This window comes from Anomalospiza imberbis, chromosome 5 (genome assembly GCF_031753505.1).
Source record: "Anomalospiza imberbis isolate Cuckoo-Finch-1a 21T00152 chromosome 5, ASM3175350v1, whole genome shotgun sequence".
Taxonomy (NCBI): Eukaryota; Metazoa; Chordata; class Aves; order Passeriformes; family Viduidae; genus Anomalospiza; species Anomalospiza imberbis.
Genome location: NC_089685.1, coordinates 14,912,524 through 14,925,767, shown reverse-complemented (window position 1 = coordinate 14,925,767; position 13,244 = coordinate 14,912,524). Strand labels below are relative to the sequence as shown.

The window sequence follows — 13,244 nt, the reverse complement described above, 5'->3', positions numbered from 1 at the left end:
TGAGCTGGGGAAAATTCCTCTAATGTCCCACTGTCGGAAGGTCTTCTCTGGGAGCTGGTGACTGTGCCATCCCCACAGAGGGTACCTTGTCCTCCAGGGATTTGACCAAAGCCAATCTGCCCCTCTCTGCAGATTACAACTATAGGCATGAGGTTTTTTTCTTCCATCCATTTCAGCAGTTGTTCTGATAGATTTTGCTCAAGGGAAATATAAAGGAGACAAGGGAAAGAAGACTCCAAGTCTATGTAGGCAAAAAGCATGTTCTTCCTTAACCTTACACCACAAAATTTTTTAAACAGAACTTCTTGACGCTCTCATTAATATAGTTTGGGGGGTTGGAGATTATTTTTTAGGTTTGGGTTTCAGTTTGTTTTTTTGGTTTTTTTTTTTTTTTTTGTTTTGGTTTTTTTTTGGGGTTTTGGTTTATTTTGGTTTTTTGGTGATTTTTTTTGGTTTGGGTATTGGGTTTTTGGTGGTTTTTTTTCATTTGGTTTGGTTTTTGCTTTTTGTTTGTTTAGGGTTGGGGTTTTTGTTTGTTTTTGTGGTTTTGGGGTTTTTGGTTTTGTTTGTTTGTTTGTTTGTTTTGGGTTGTTTGGTTTTTTTTTGTGTTATCCTTAGAAATATATTTATGATTTTCCAGTAGCTTTTAAAAATGCTGAACCTGAGATTTCACTAAACATACATGATGGCAATCTACCAAGTGAATTTGGGCTGTCAGAAGATGTAATGAGCTCTGTACAGCTCCCCTGTGGCTCACCAAACTGGGGCTAACTACACACTTTCCCAGAAACACATATTGTGCATATTTTTCCACTTCCCAAGTTTTTGATATAGATATTGAATGGCACTAGCCTAGGCAGTATTCACCTGGGAGGCCATGAACTGTGTGTGCTGCAAGCTGCAGAGAGGAGCTGCTGGCTTTTGAGGGTCTGTACGGTCAGGGTTATGTTTCAATTACCGAGTGAGAATTAGTGACAGAGCAGGTGCTGAATCGGCATGGGCACACCTCTCTCTGTGCTGGGGACGTCGCCGTGCCTGTCTCAGTAGCATGCCTCTGCCAGGGTGGAGAGCAGAAACTGATGCAGAACATGCATGCTCCAAAGCTGCCGAGTCTGTGGAAGAAATATGGGCTGAGTGTTGCCCTCCCTCTTCAAATTGTAATGCAAATGGTGCAGGTGACAATGAAAGTGCCCCATGGTACATCTAAACTCTGGCCTGTGTAGTCCTTGCTATAAAACTCAGTATGGGATTGTCCTGGCGGGTGTCTCAGCCAAGCATCCACCTAGACCTGGGCTAGCTGCTGGCTCCGACCCTGCCTGCAACTCTCTGCTTCTGCCTGGGGCTTTCTGACACCAGTGGTCACCTGGCCTGTCCCTCCAGACCTCATCAAGAGGTGACGAAATCACCACATGACATGTATCTAGGGATCATGACATGTACCTAGGGATCTAGGTGGGGATTTGGGATGGAGGCAGCTTCAGCGCCATGTGAATGAGTCAGCCTCCCCTGTCAGAGTGTGTTTCTTAATTTAGATGTACCAGGCTACAGTTCCTCCAGACATTCATCCCTGAGCCACTGTGCTCACATTTGCTTTATTGTTGGCTCTCTGATGGTCTCCTGTGACTTTCTGAGGGTGACTGACAGCACCACAGGGGCACCAGCAGCGAAGGAGGAGCTGTGCCATGAAGGAAAGCATTGCCACAACATGACCGAGCAAGCAACATCAATTCTTTAGAAACATCATTGCTGTACTAAGCTCCAGAACTTGGCCCATGTGTCGTGCTTGTGTCACAGAGGTATTGCCCAAATGATTGTGGAATCAAGGTCTTTGAATCTGTCCCACCTCAATTAATGCACATTAAGGACTAAGAATTTACTCATATTATTAATAAATTGTGTTAATCTAAGTAATGGATCTTCATATTCAGGTCGCTTTTGCTAGTATTTTAGGCAATAGGTGATTATTTTCTTTTCGAAGTGCAATCCTAATTGTGTCCCACAAAGGGTGTGGTGGAACTCCTAAAATAAACCTCCTCAATCACTACTTGCAGTGGGAGCATAACAGTAGTCAGATGTCCACCTTGTCTGGCTCACCTTGTCTCTGGCTGTTATCTTGCTCAGTTTCAGACAGGTTAATAGCAAACCTACAGAGCAAGTAATGGAGAGGAAGAAATTATATTTTATTATTGTTATTAATTATTTTCACTATGCTGGCTTCTAGCAGTGGAGGCACAGAACAGGTCCTTGCTGGGGAAAGCACTCTGCAGGTGCAATGGAAAGGCAATTCCTGCCCCACACAGCACAAACATTAAACAAAAAAATTATGAGTGAAGAGACTAGGTCTCAGTGTCATAAAGGTCTTATTTCCTTCTGTAATGGTGAAAACATGAAAATCAAAGATTATTGCCTGACAGATGTTTCCATAAAGCAATAGAACAAGCAGGGAGAAGAGCAGCCTTCCATGAAGACAATAATTTCCCTTTGGATGCTTGACTGCTGCTTCACTGGGAAGCTTTCCATGTCCTGCTCCATGCCCCTTACTAGCAGCCATCCTTCTCTGTGAGCAATTTCTTGAAGCCGATGAGGGAAAGCCTTGGGACAAGGAAACCTCTGGAGCGGGAAACCTCCACAACACACCTCTTCAATGCTGTGCCTTCTCTGCAACCTCCTGCAGGGAAACTTCTCCCAGGGGCTGTTTCAATATTCAACAAAAATAACTTTCCTGTGTTCTCTGTGAAGTTATGTGTCAGAATTACTCCAGATGTTTTATAAATGGGACAATGCCCACATGCAGTGTAATGAAGCCAGCTCTTAGCCTCTCCATACCAGCAGTAATATCTATACCACCTTTATAAGGGTGAATAAGGAATGCCCTAAGCAGCTAAAGCTCTCAGGTGCTTTTTTCTCCTCAATACCAGTACATGTGAGCTAGGGTCTGGCTTTGGAGTTGAAACTGCTTATTGCATCCCCAGCATTTCTGTGGCCAGTGGGGAAAAGGCAGTAATGCAAATTTCTGTTTTGTGGTATAATCTGAAGAAAGCTTCATTTAGTAATACCCATGTATTATTTAAACATTTATCCCTTTGCTCTTTCTCAGAACTAGTTCTCATCAATTTATCATGTGCCTTACATTTTGCTATCTACATTTTCTTCATTTTGGTAAATCTTTTAAAGGTAACCTGTAAAGTTACAGCACCGAGCATAAGCCACTTTGCATGTTGGTGGCTGGGTGCCTGAATTACTCTGCTGCTCAGGGTTCAGAAAATAGTGTGTGAAAACCCCAATCCCACTCTTCTAATGGTAACATCCCACTGCCAGCACCCTCCCTCTCCACCAAGACACCCAGCCACAGACAAGGCATGGAAATAAGACCATAGGGATGTGGAGGAAAACAGCTTTTGGTATCTTTCTCTGCCTCCTCTGCCCACCTTGGCATCCAGGCTCTGGGCAGGGCTGGCTGGGACACAGAACTGTGCCCCTGAGGGCTGGAGCCAGCCAGCATCTGGCTGCAGGGCTGTGGTGAACAACTGCAGCAGTGGTACCTCCTGCCTGCACAGGGCGTTGGGATCTTTGATAAGTGCTGTGAGCTGGAGCTGCTCCTCTGGGTTTGGGTGGTCTGCAAAAACCTGACTGAACCCTGGCCAGAAGAAGCTCCTCAGCCACCCTACTTCACCCATTATGGTTAACCAGCTTCCAGATACCTTGGGGGCAGTGAACACCCAAAAAGTCAGTGAGGAAAGATGGAATCTCTCCCTGGTGGAACAGCGGTATGGGGCAGCTGAGCCCTCTCCCCCTGCTGGCATGGGGAGAGCTGGGACTTGGCATGCTGCTTGTGCCCATCACCCCAAAGTGTTTCCCAGTGCACCAAATTCCATCTTTGAACATTTAAGTGCAGGCTGGCTGCTACCCTCCATCACAAAGGAGCTGTTTCTTTGCAATGCATGTTTTATTTATAGATGAACATTAGCATTTGCAAGAGGAATGACTTGGGCTCTGAGTTATCACTTCCTATTAACCTGAAATTATTGAGTGTCTGAAATTCGTGAGGAAACCCAGTGAGCAGAAAGTATAAGGAAAATGTTCCTCTACTTTCCTTGAAGCACAGAGAATAAACAGCCTCCTCCCTTTGGAGGTTTGTGCACAGAAATGTCAAACAAAAGTGACAGCAATTGCCTTTTTAAAGAATCACAAACATTATCCATTTTCCATCTCATATGTATATAGCTATTAATATATATTGCATAACATGTACATTATCAGTTTCCTATTTGCCATAAATAATTGATTTTAGATTGCATAGAAGAGCAGGTCCTGCAGCCTTCTGTTGTGCTTTACAGCCCTTGCTCCTATGAAAATGTTTCCCTCTAGCAACAGTACAGCAGCCTTGGGGTTTTGTTTGAACAGGATCTGAGGGGTGTGAGATAAAAAAAGTGCCTTTCAACTACACAGGGCTGGCCATGGGGATGGGGAAGGGCCAAATAGCTCCTTGCCCCACTGCTGTGGGGCGAGACCCATTCCCATCCCCAGCAGTGGATTTCTGAGCTGGCTTGTGGGTAGCTTGGGATATAGGGCAAGGCTCATCTTGGCAAATTTAGATACCTGCAGTTTAGTCATCTTAATCTGATTGCCTCCTTCATCCTGTCTGGGGGCCAGCTGCCCCACACAGAGGTGGTCGAACAGGCAATGACAAATGGCTGAGCTGCTCTCCCATCTTCCCCAGTGACAGCAGGGAGAACTTCACCAATTAGCTCATGAGAGATGTTTAACTTCTTTTTAGGTTTATAAGTGATCCAGCACGAAGCTTAGGCTGTGAGGAGGAGGGCATTCCTCACAGCCCTAGAGTAATTTTAGAGTAATTTTACAGAAGGCCCTTTGTTGTTTCTGAGCCCAGATATCGGGGCAAGGCTCGGAAATGAAGCCCTCATCTTTTAACCTCCACGTCTGAAAGGCAATATTTTTAGTGCCTCATTTTCAAGTATTCTTCCTCTTCATTCATCGAAATCACGAATAATCACTTGCATTTATGTAGCAACTTTTAGGCAGAACTCTAAAATGCTTTACAGATCCAAGATGGCTCTTTAAATTGTTTTTTTTTTTTAATCCTCCTTATGCTCTGCATAGGGACAAGCTGGTATCAATCAATTCTTTTCGCGCTTATGAACTTCCATGATCTGTGACTGACAACTTTAATAATCATCTTTATGAAGCCTAGGCAGCATCCAGAGTAGCACCTAAATGGTCCCCAGGAGCTGTAATTAAAATTAAGCCGCCCATGGGTTGCTTTGATTACAACAGGGCAGGCCAGCTTAACCTTCAATTTATGCTGACTTAAAAGATGGCTCATACAGAGAACCTGTTTGCCAGACATAGATTTGAATTAATTATGCTGATTCTCTGGTTTTATTTTACTATCTGATTAGGCTTACAAATGAAATCATGGTCCCATCTTTTGCAGAGGCTTTGGTGTTAATGCCACGTCCCAGCAGCCTGCTGTGGGGTACCTGTGGGCTTTCTGCCCATTCCCCAGCACAAGGGATGTGTGTGGGCATCTGTAGGAGGTGGTGGCCTGTCACGCACCCACTGCTGAACTATTCCTGGCTGCAGACACAAAGCTTTTAATTTGATCTCAGAACTGCTGGGCTGGAAATGTGTACTGAGCATAAGCAACCCTGGCAAAACCCAGCTCAGCCAGATGTACTTCTTCCTACCGTTTCTCACTAATGGAAAAGGTTTTCAGGCATTTCTTGTCTTCCAGCTGCAAGGAATAGACTCTTAATTAGCAGCAACAGAATCTGAAAAACTAATCAGAAAATATGATTTCTTAGGTAAGGTTATTTTCTAACTTCTGTGTACCAAAATACAGCTTCACATAGGGCATTTTGCATAAATTAAGCTAGGTGTCCCTCATGTTGTGTAGTTTGAAAAGCCAGAACTGAAAGGTGGTGGATGCATTAACCAACAAGCCTGCAATTTTGTTGCAGTCACTTTTTGAAAATGTCAAAATACAGATATGAATCCTCCCCCTCAGCAAATTTACCAAACCCATTGCTAACAGTTGAGCAGCATGTAGCATTGCTTCTTATCAAACTTTGTGTTAACTTAATAATTATATTTTTATTCCTTTTCTTTCCTAAAAGCTTGTATCATATCACCAGGTGAGCTACAGTCTCCCTCTGACAGTATTGCTTTCCCATAACTTGACAAAGTACACGGAGTTAGGGAGTTTCTTTAAATGCCTATTTTCCTCCGTGTCATGTTTTAACCGCAGCCAGCAGCTCAGCCCGACAAAGCCACTCACTCACTCCTCCATGGTGGGATGGAAGAGAAAATCAGAAGGGTAAAAGCAAGAAAACTTGTGGGTTGAGCTAAAGACTGTTTAATAGGTAAAGGAAAAGCTGTGCACACAAGCAGAGCAAAACAAGGAATTAATTCATCCCTTCCCTTGGGCAGGCAGGTGTTCAGCTTTCCCAGGAAAGCAGGGCTTCCTCATGGATAACAATGACTTAGGAAGACAAACACCATCACTAGGACTGCCTCTGCCTCTTATTTCTTCTTCCCCCAGCTCTGTATGCTGGGGGAATATGCTGAGATATGGTCTGGAAAATCCTCAGGGTCAGCTGGGGTCACCTGTCCTGGCTGTGTGTCCTCCCAGCCCCTTGTGCACCCCCAGCCTCGTTGCTGGTGGGTTGGGGCGAGGGGCAGAAAAGGCCTTGGCTCTGTGTAAGCTCAGCAGTGACTAAAACATCCCTGAACTGGCAGCATGTTTCCAGCACAAATGCACAACACAGCCCCATACCAGCTACTGTGAAGAAAATTAGCTCTATCCCAGCCAAAGGCAGCACACTGACAAAATATGATCCTTTTCCAGCAGCAAAGACATTCCATGTACTCTTCCTGCATGTGTGGTAGATCCAGACTGCATTTTTCATTGGCATCTTTTAATGCAGTACAGATAAAATAAAGCTATGTGCCTTTATTGGTAAGTAAGGCACAAAACAGGCTTGAACTCCTCTCATTAGTCCATGAACAGATGAGTAGGTTGAGATAAGAAAATACTAGAATGGAGTGACTGCCAGTGCCAAAGAACATGCATTTGCTCTTCCTATCCCTGGTGATCTGTAGGGTGCCACTGTCTACACCTCTTGTGAGGCAGCAGCCAGGTGTCCTGAGTTGGCTAAATGGGGGAGAAATCTCCCTCTCTCCTTGTATCTGCAGGTGGAGGTGGATCCCACTTGGGGATAAGGGCACCCCATGAGCAGACCATAGCACCGGCCTGAGCTCTGCGGCACACAGGACTCTTGTACAGGACAGGAAATATTGGCCAAGAACAGCTTATTTCTCACATGTGATTTTTAAAGTTTCAAGACACTGCTTTTGCAAGTTCAGGTGGTTGATGTGATAATTTCTGCTGCTCTTCTGTTGAGGGTGTCCTTACAAGGATTACTTCCCATCTTCTGTAAAGTTACTGGCTCAGCACACAAGCAGCTTCTTCAAGCACCATCCTAAAACGTCCACTGCAAAGATAGCAGAATAGTAAGTGTTTTAGTAGGAAGGTTTTGGAGAGTTTAAACCTAAAATTCCTCTCCTCTTTCAGCTTCAGGCACTCAACTCTTGCAGTGAGAGCCACAGTGCTGCAGTTGGAGTAGGTCTTACTCCAAAAAGAGAATAAGGAATTCACCAGATACTTGGCTTATCCTGCACTGTGCTCTGGATGTTTTAGGAAGGTTTTAAATACTGAGATTTACTTCTTAATTCACACAAATTATTAAACTGGCAATCTTCATATTGCTGGTGAAACCTTATTAAAATTTTTCAAATTATAATTACAAATTGAATCTTCTCCCATGTGTCTCATGTACTATGAGTCCTATTTTCTTAGCACAGCAATGTTTCAAGTCTAGAATTAAAGCCAGAAGGATTGGTATAGTAATTAGCCTTTGAAATAACTCTATCTGCAGTACCCTGATGCCTTTTAATATTCGGTCAGTTAATGGCAGAGCTCTTCTAGCAGCCGTTCTGTAATGCATTTTTGTAATGCCATCTGAAATGAGAATTGGTTTCACTGGGAAAGGGCTGGGTCCAATCATCTGCAGTAGCTGAGAAATACTTTTGGATGGTGACTATAAAGACAAGGAAGGGAGAAGGACCAGGCTTTGCCTTGCTTTCAGAGACTCTGGGGGTCACAGCCTGGCCGGGATGTATCTCCTGTGCCCTGCAACAGCAAGGGAGGAGCCCAGAGCCTGCCTTTGCCTTATCTGTGTGTGACCTCCCAAAGATGTGTCTCAGTGACTGGGTACAATCCACCCAGGACCACCTTACCTGCATATGTCACCCTCTGCTAAGTCCTGGTCTGTGGCAGCCCATTTCCAAGGCAGTTTCTCAAAAAAATACTGCTGACTTGACCTATGTAAACCTCAGCCACAAAAATCACATGTAATTGGCAAACAATAAATTTCAAAGAAAGTTTTAAACAAGCAAGACTGGTCAGGGAGGAGAAACAAGAACCACAGCCACACACAAATTTTGCCCAGTGGCAAACCCATCACTAGCAGCTAGCTGCTGGTGTTTCTGGAGTTAGGCAGACTCTAGCCCATCTTTCTGTTTTAATCCCAGTCTTGTGATGGCTCCGGGGGATGGGAAATTGGTTTAAAAGCTTCACAGGCATGGTGGTTGGAAAGCCCTTGTGGAGCCATCCAGCCCATCCTTGAGAAAAAGTGGAAAAAAACAAAGTTAGGCACTGCAACTTTTATGTCTTACCTGAACCTTAAGGATCTCCACAGCTGAGGCTTCCACAGTTTTTTTGGGCAGCCTCTCTCTCACTATTCTGTTGAAGGGAGTGCAGCCTTACCACGGCTGATGTGCCAGGCAGCAGGGATTACTCCACAGAGGGATTTTGCTCCTCTGCTTTGAATACAAACAATTGGGTTTGACTGTTAAAGCTGCTCTGCATCGCTGCTGGGAGGCAGCACTCTTGGAGGGTACAGCTGCTGGAGGTTATGTGGAGATAACTGCTTTTTTTTCCCCCTGGATGTCAGTGGAAAGTAAAGCTGCAGCTGTGACCACTAAGGACATTAATATATCTGTAGTGCAGGTAGGTTAAGTTTTAATTCACCTCCTGCTGTGTCAGTCAAATTTCAAGAAGAGAATGTGCATCATAAAGTACCACAAAGAGCCAAGGTAAGTCAGTTAATAGTTCAGGTCCTTTAAAAATCATTTAGGTATCCTTTACACAAATCAAATTAATATGGCCACTTTCATGGCTGCTTTGATTATGTTGTTGCTTCCGTAGAGCTCTTTAAGCATCATGAGTGTGCAGCTGATAGGCCAATATTAACTGCTAAGGGACAGATTATTATGGGTAACAGCCCTTAGACAAAGGATGTGGGAGAACCAAACCAAACAGAATTAAGTCAATCAGCTTCAAGAAAGAGATTTCAGTAGCCAAAGAGAGATAATAAATAATAGTTTGTAGAAAAACAGTCTAAAAGTAAATAGTTAGGATAACTGTCAGTTCCTTGTACAAAATGATGTTAAGATACAATTCTACCAGCATGTAGTCACACTGGAAATTGCAGCAGGAGACCAGTTTGGGCTACTTCAGCTCTTCAGTAAACTCATACAAGAAAGAAGTACAGATAAAATGGGCATGAGGTCAAGTGAGCAGGGATGGCTATCAAAGAACAGTATGTGCTGGAAGGGAGAAAATCAAATTCAAGAGAAAAAGAAATAAAGAATAGCAAACACCACAATGTGTGGAGGCATTGGAAAGAGAAATATTAGATGACACATTGGTTCACTACTCACTGCAGAAGGAAAGCTAATGACAAGAAATACCAAAGAGACAGAATGCCTCTTTTGAGTCAGTTGTTACAAGACGCTTTGGTAGTGATTGAAGAGCTACTCTAACAGAGGGGAAATGGTTCAAACTCAGATTAAAAGAACAGAAACATGAAAGATATTAGAAAGCACAGCAATAAATAAAACATTTTCAAATTGTTGGAGCCTCATGGAATTTGAAAGTTGGATGCTCTCCAAGCATACTTTGAGAAGTACATGTAAAATATCAGAGTAGAAGTGAAGAACCAAGAAATTCCATAAAAGAAAATTTTATCTCTTGCTAAGAAGAGACAAAAGGAGGTTCTGGTAAATGCACATCATTTGGCTTATTTCTGAATCTCAGAATAGATATTGAAACAAAAACAATCCTACTTTTAAATGCTTCAAATATATCACATATATAAGAAATAGCCACTGTAGATTTGTCATACACCAATAGTGTGTATTGATGGCTTTGGGCTGTGATCTTGGCACCTTGCAGATGTCATGGGATGGCTCCTGAGACTGGACTGTAGGAATGGACGGATACAGGCTCTTTAGGAATAACAGGTAGGGGCAGTGAGAAGGGGATGTTACCCTCTAGGTCAATAGGCTGTGAAGATGTGCAGCCATGGCCTGGGAAAGGGTAGTGGGAGTGGGTTAGACCAACATCCCTCCCTGACATGGCCCAGCCTGTCCCTAGGGAACGTGGGAAAGGTGCTTCTCTGGTAATGAGCCTGTGACAAGCTGCTCCAGGTACCTCTCCTGCCCTGCGGAGTGGGTGTTACCAAGATACCCACAAGGGTTAGTGGCAACTCTTTGATTTCTTCAACAGCTGATGTGGGAGTGACTTTGAAGGGGCCAGGGCCATTTCCCTGTTTCAGCATGTGCATCCATGGGTGCTGAAGGAGGGATGCCCCTGACCTGATCCCAGCCGTGGCAGGCACAGGAGGAGCTGCTTCCCCTCTCTGGTGTGGGGACAAGCAGGATCATAGTTGCAGGAGACCTGACCAGTGTTATTCCTGGTGACACCAAAGAATTAAAATGTAAGCAGTTCAACATGGATGTAGGTGACCCTGAGACAAAAGCTGTCACAGGACATATAGGAATTAATTCAGGGGATTGTCAAATAGCATCAATAACATGAAGAAGGAAAAAATGCATCCTGCTCTAACAGGTCTTAGCACTCTGGCCTCTCCAGTTGATTGTTAAGAGACACACAAAGAATTTTAATCCTATCTAGAGAGTACTGAACAGTGTCCTTCAACTGATTTTAATTACCATAAATACTGTCACTGTTTTTCAAGTTTCACTATTCAGATGCAGTGAGCAAAGCCTGCTCCACAAAAAAAAAAAAAAAAAAAAAAAAAAAAAAAAAAAAAAAAAAAAAAAAATCAGACTGCACAATGTGAAGATTAATTCATGGCCGCTGTCAAGGAACTTGGATATAATAAAGGAGAAATAAAGTGTTTCTTGTAAACCTAATATTAAAACATTGTTCCATTCTGTTCTTCTACAAAGAACATTTTAATGGGACTCTGTAGGTGAAAACTGCATTAAAAACAATTATCTCTGTAACTGCTATCTTGCTGCTCTTGACCTCAGAGCACACAATCCTGCACTCACTGTAAGGGAATTATTCCTGGGATAGATGCCTATGTAAATGGGGTCAAATATGTGAGACATTTAAGATCGATGGATAACAGGAAAAGTGAGTGATCAGAGGCTACAGGTGAGTTTTCACTTGTAGAGGACTTGTGTAGAGGCTGAGCTCCCAGCATTTCTCACCCCCACTGCTCCAAGCACTCACACAATCACTGTGTCTCTGGCACTGAACAGCCAATATTGAGGGTGTCTGACAGCAGCTATATCCTGAACTGCTTACAAACACTGCACTATTTACAACTGCAAATGAGTGCCCACGAGCAACTGAGGATCACATTCCCTCCTACAATGGTACCTGGCACTTAGTCAAAAAAAATCCTGGCAATTGTCTTTGTATCAGATGATGAACCTCTGCCCAGATTTGCTGCACAAGCCGCAGATTTCCAATGGGAGATGTATTAAAACAACAACAAAAGTTTCATCCCACCTTTTTACATATGACTAGATTAATATCTATGGCGCTCGGCTGCTGAATTAGGATTCAGGATTCTGTAAACTGTCCTGTGGTGTTGGAGAAGGGCTCCCCAGAACCCCTGATGGAAATCATCCAGTTGAGTTAAAATGAAAGCAGGTAACAGGACTTCTTAGAAACCCTTTCTGGTTTTGCACTGGAAAATGGGGAGGCACCATCACATTTATTTTATTTCAATCCCTCTGGCAGGATGGCTCTCCATGATGTTCAGACACTGCACCCTCAGTTCTGCCTCCCTGCTGCCTGCCAGCTTGCAGCAAAGTGAGGAAGAGCCAGTGCTTGTGCAAGTGCTTCATGCACCCTGTTTGTGTAAGGGCAGGCGTGCCTCTGGTTTGCCCACTCAGCTGGAGCTGCTGCTGACACACCTGACACCAGTGTCGAGGGGCTCAGCACAGCCCAGCACCACACGGTGCATGGATTTCTGTCGGAAAGATGCAGCTGCTCAGATGCTCTGACCTAGAGGCTGTTACAAGCTATCCCCATCACAGATGCTACTCTTAATCACTTTAACCATTGCAACTAATTCAACAAGAGGGCCTAAAATATCTGTTGGTTGTGCCTGGCACATGATGCTCAACTGGGGAATTTGAGGATTAAAAGCCTTTTTCCCCATTATAAAAGTGGCTGTCAGGCACACTGCTGCCATAAATGGCATGGGGAATATCTTTCCCACCTTTTGTATAAGACAAAGGATATTTCTACATCTTTTCATCTGCAAGGCAAACATGGAATACTCTGAAAAAATGTCCCATTGTTCCCCTGAATCTGCAGAAACCCAGAAGCACCAGCCTGGGACAGTGACTACCACATTTACCTGAATGGAACACTAAGTGTCAGGTCTGGCCATGCCACAAAGAGCTGAGCTGAGAGGACTGGCAAGGGTGTCCTGATTTTTTTTTTTTTTTTTCTTTTCCTCAGGGGTTAGAGTATTAAACTGTCCCTAATGCGCTGGAGCAGACAAGACTGAAGGCCCTAGGGAGAATTACAGCCTATCACGCACAAGGAATCAGGGAGCACACAGTGAAAGAGGGACTCTTGGCCTCTACTTTTGAAAAACGAGTGCAGATGACTGAAAACAGTGTGTGAGTCAGGGTTTATCTATAGGTATGACAGCTACCTGCAAGTAGCTCTATACTGGTAAGTGTGTCAGCTTGACACAACACAGTTACAGCAATCTCCTCTGCATGCACCAAGAGAAACTGTGAAGGAAATGATCTGCCTCTAAACATAACCTTGTTATAAACATCTCTTTACCAGAATTGAGTCCAGACTCTTCAGAGGAAAATGCCTG

The 13,244-nt window shown here is 43.9% G+C and overlaps 1 long non-coding RNA gene across 1 annotated transcript; it reads right to left on the bottom strand.

Moving 5' to 3' along the window:
* Positions 1 to 5,244: 5,244 nt before the first annotated feature.
* LOC137473774 (uncharacterized) lies at positions 5,245 to 6,566 on the bottom strand. Its single transcript, XR_010998976.1, has 2 exons — positions 6,038 to 6,566; positions 5,245 to 5,755 (listed from the first exon to the last, which is right to left on the bottom strand). It is a non-coding gene; the product is annotated as an uncharacterized lncRNA (long non-coding RNA).
* Between the last annotated feature and the right edge of the window lie 6,678 nt (positions 6,567 to 13,244).